This window comes from Medicago sativa, chromosome 3 (genome assembly GCF_051527215.1).
Source record: "Medicago sativa cultivar Bolivia chromosome 3, Bolivia_mono, whole genome shotgun sequence".
In the NCBI taxonomy this organism is placed as follows: Eukaryota; Viridiplantae; Streptophyta; class Magnoliopsida; order Fabales; family Fabaceae; genus Medicago; species Medicago sativa.
In genome coordinates this window covers 36241687-36246488 of record NC_140751.1, presented here as the reverse complement: position 1 = coordinate 36246488, position 4802 = coordinate 36241687, and the positions used below count along the sequence as shown (strand labels likewise).

The window sequence follows — 4802 nt, the reverse complement described above, 5'->3', positions numbered from 1 at the left end:
TGTCTTTAGTGTTACCTGAGAATCCACCTTTGCTTTGTTCAGCCAATTGCTTAGCTAATTGCCCCAATTGAGTTTCAAGCATTTTCCTAGAAGCTTAATTGTTCTTTCTTTCAGCTTCTTGACTTTTCTTCATCTCTTCAAAGTTTCCTTGAGTCATCTTCATGAAGTTCATCATAGTTTCCTCAAGAGCTGAAGGCTTTCTTTGTTGTTGTTGAGGAGGAGTAAGCATCTGAGAATTCAAAGCGTTGTTATTTCGAGTAGCTTAGATTGGGATGCTTGTTGATTCCTGGAGTGTAGTACTGATTTTGCCTTTGATATCCTCCCATGTAGTTAGCTTCTTCACTAGACCCTTCTGGTACATAATCACCATTGGGATGTTCTTCACCACATAGATCACACTTGATTGCAGCCACTTGTTGTTGCTTATGAGCCAAAGTAAAGCCTTGAAACTCCTTAGTTAGAGCTTCGATATGTTTGTTCATAGCTGCTTGGTTAGCAAGGATAGCAGTTTGTTCACTCACCCTAAACACTCCTCTTTCCTTCTTCTTAGCTTCAGCACGATACTCATTTCCAGCCATGTTTTCTATCAAAGCCTGGACTTCATGATCAGTTTTGCTCTTGAGACTACCTCCTGTGGAAGCATCTAAGAACATTCTAGTGTTTGGTGTTACCCCCTCAGTGAAGATTTGGAGGTATTGTTTCTCGGTGAATTCATGATTAGGGCATCTCTTAAGAAGCAAGTTGAATCGCTCCCAAGCATCATACAATGATTCACCTTCTCCTTGCTTGAAGTTAGAGATCTCCATCTTCTTTTCCCAATATTTAGACATAGGGAAATATTTCTCCAAGAACTTCAGCTCTAACTCTTCCCATGTTTGGACTGTCCCGTTTGGTATTGTTAGCAACCAATCTTTTGCTCTTCCCGTCAAGGTGAAAGGAAATAGCCTTAGTTTCTTTTGTGCTTCAGTCACGGTGGCTGGTTGCACACAAAACTCGGAAGTTTCAGCAAAGCGGCTCAAGTGTTCTTGAGGACTCATAGCTTCAGTCCCATCGAATTGCTTGTCCCTCAAACCGTTAAGGACAGTTGTCTTGATGTCGAAAGCAACGGGGTTTGCTGGTTGAAAAGTATGGGTCAGTTGACCGCGATGAGTTGCTAACCCGTAGTCTCCTAGCTTTGGTCTTGGTGCAGGGTCTCCCATGGTTTCAGATTCAGTTGAGAGTGGCTCCGGTATTTGTTCTCGAACACCCGGTGGAACGGACTGAGCTAACCTTTGCGACCAAACAGCTTTCCGAAGTGCTCTAGCAGTTCTTTCAATTTCCGGATCGTACTCTAAGTCGTCAGAGCTCTGTTTACCTCGCATAAACAGCAAAATACCTTAGTAGCGCTGCACGATAAAGAGTAATCAAATGAATACTGAAACAGAAAAATAAAAATTAAAAACAGAAAATTAAATTGCAGAAATCCTAGATTATAACGTAATTGCCTTGTTGAAATAAATCAACAGTCCCCGGCAACGGCGCCAAAAACTTGATAGACGTTTGGCAAGTGCACCAAATACTATCGAAGCAGTAAAAATATCGATCCCACGAGGACTGTTTTTAACTTCAATAATTCAATCGCGTTATAAGAATAGGATGTATAAAAGTTTATTTTGATTTGCCACTAGGCGGTAGATTTGGTTTGATTTTAATTAAATCAAGTAACAGAAAATAAAGATTTGATTAAGAAAATATGAGAGAGATGAGATCAGATCCTTCGAATCTTCTAAGTTCCCCTAATTGGTCTACTGCACCTATTTGTTATGAATCCTCTTCTAATTTACGATGATTAACAAAATAGCCCTAATCAATCCCTTGAGTTAGGACCCTCTTCTTAAACTACAGCCCCTAATTCCTTAGGTGGTCTAATAATTCTTGAAGGTTTTACCGAACGTTAACCTATTATCACTAACAAACGATTATCTATTCCTAGACTAACCCTATTTATTAGAACAATTCAATTAGGTCTAAGTCGAAAGCCATGGTCAGTGGTTATTCGTTCTTACAAAATCAAGTTATATGTTATCAAGATATAAAAAGCATTAAGAACAATTGAATTGAATAAACTAGAATTGAATTCATAAACAAAATAGAGTTTCACAGCAACATTTGTCAATTAGGGTTACAAAGATTCATCTCGGATCTAATCTCTAAGAGATTTAGCTACTCATAATCGAGTTTACAAATAGCATAATCAATGAAATAATTAAAACATACATGAATTGGTAAAAGGTTGAAGAAATCGCCCTTCTAGCCGTCTCTGATGTCTCAAAATTGCACTTTGCTCTCCAAAATCGTAACCCCTGTTCTTCAGATTGAGTGCAGTATTTATAGAAGTCCTGGGCCTGACCCGTCAAAATCGTGCCGCGCCTTGTATATAGGCGTGCCGCGATTTCCTTTAAACAAGGAAGATGAAATTTTGCTTCCAAAATCGCAGCACGGCTTGAAATTGGCGTGGCGCGATTTGCTTCAAACAGACTTCAATATTTCAGCTTTTTGCACTCCATAACAGTATAAATTGCATGAGAACTCTATCAAAATGTCACAATAAGTCCTAAAAATTACGTAATGACAGCATGTCATCAGTAACAATAGTAGTCACTTGAGGCATAGAGGTAGTTGTAGAAGCAAAGGTTGTTGCAGGAATCTGTCCTTGATGGGCAATACCAGAAATACCGACTGCAGTATTAGGAGCATAGAAAGTTGAGAGTCCATAAGGGCGCCCATTGGGCATAACAAAACGAGCATCAGAAGCCACTATGGACAATGGGATGGATGGAATCATTGCAGTAGTAGCTGGAACAGACGTGGCCGGTTGTTCTTGGGCAGCCAGTAAGGTAGACATAGTGTCATGAGCCTTAGCCAAGTCTTCTTTCATAGCAGCCAATTTGGCGCGGAGCTGAGCATTCTCTTCTTCAAAGTTAGCCATGTTTCTTCTCTTGTACAATCTTGTCTGATCAACTCTAGCTGGTTGGTAAACCTTACGAGCACGAGCCACCTTTCAGACTACGGCAGAAGAACCAGGAGGCAATGAGCACAAGGGAAGTTTTTTGTGACCAATGAATGCATATGATGCATGAAATGTGTAAATGCATATGCAGAAAAGACTCTTTTTTGTGTGATCGAAGGGTTTTAGTCAAATTAGAAATTTGTAAACATTACTAAACAACTAAAACATCATAACCAGACGAAACATTCAACCATTACTAGGTCTTACAAGATAATTCCCTTTGAAATGCTAAGCCAGGGGATAGACTTTGAAATGTAAAACAACATAAACAACAACTGGAAACAACAACAGGAAATAGAAATCATCAAGCATAGGAAGTGGAAGGATCATCCTCAGACTCAGACTCATAGCTGCAGTATCGGGCATAGAAATCACGGGCCCCCTAGCCCTCTTGGAATCCCTCATAAGCAACTTATCTTTTTCTTCAATTTCTTTTGTAGCCTTAGCCAACTCCCTCTTCAACGTCGAAACCTCATGAGTCTTCTGCTCATCTTTTCCATCCAAAGTCATGATCAGATTCTCAGCCTCATAGTATCTAGTCTTCCACTGATGCTTCTCTCGGCTCTCCATAGCTAGATGCTCTTGATACATTTCCTGAGTAGGCAGAGGTAGAGGCAAAGGCGTGGTTGGAATAGATGCAGACACATATCTCATAGCGGGGTAAGGCATGCCAATCTTCTTAGCCTGGTTTATTACCCATTGAGTATAGGCCCCATGAGCAATACCGGATCTCACACCCATATGCTTCACATCTTTCCTCCGAATCTTGGACCAAGCCTCTATGAAATCTTCTCTTATTCCCGTAGGAGCATTATAGTAATGGAAGAAGTAAGGAGATATAGCAAGATAGATAGGCTTCTCTTTCATCGGGAAACCAAATTGTCGCAAGGCGAGCTCTGGGTTATAGTTGATTCCACCCCGGGTACCAAGAAGAGGTACATTAAGAAACTTTCCTCCACCGAAGATAATTTCTTTGACCCTAGCGGCGGGAGTGAGCCAAACCACTTCGTTAGGGGTGAGAGCCATAATCCGCTGTGAAATAGTCCAATTCTCTGGGTTATCATGGAAAGGCTTCGGAAGGTGCGAAATAAACCACCTATATAGGAGAGGTACATATCAAAGAATGTATCCACGACCCTTGCCAGATCGATCGTGAATAGCATGGTATGTGTCAGCCAGCAAAGTAGGAACCGGATTCCTGGAGCGAAAGATCATAATAGCATTCATATCCACGAAGTCATCAAGATTTGGAAAGAGGATAAGCCCATAGATGATTAGTTCAAAAATAGCCTCAAGAGTATCCTGACAAGTGGTTTTGAGATTGGCTTTCTCAAGTAGATACTTCGAAGTGAACCCTCGGATGTGAGCCTTAGTGACAAGATTCTTGGAGACATCAGAGGTCTTGAGATGGAGATCCTTAGAAATGACCAAGGGAGTAGGGGGATGCTCAAGACCCGTGAAAGGTGTCCCCTCGGCAATAGATAAATCCATCAAGCAAGAATAAGCCTCGAGTGTGGGCACCAACTAAAAGTCGGGAAAAGTGAAGCACCGATAATCCCGATCATAAAACTGCACTAGAGTGTGTACAAGCTTCTCATCCACATTCGTCCGGAGAAGAGTAAGTAAGTCCCCGTAACGACATCGGAAACCGGTCGGATCCTTGACCTTGAGTGCCAAATCTCTCAAACTAGCCAAATCAACCTTCATGAATTTGTAGGACTTAGTTTTCCCTATTCCTACAATGTTTACAAAT

The 4802-nt window shown here is 41.1% G+C and overlaps 1 non-coding gene across 1 annotated transcript; it reads left to right on the top strand.

The window, feature by feature from the left end:
* Positions 1 to 708: 708 nt before the first annotated feature.
* On the top strand, positions 709 to 814 carry LOC146937394 (small nucleolar RNA R71). The gene has a single exon (XR_015033812.1). It is a non-coding gene; the product is annotated as a small nucleolar RNA R71 (small nucleolar RNA).
* The last annotated feature ends 3988 nt before the right edge of the window (positions 815 to 4802 follow it).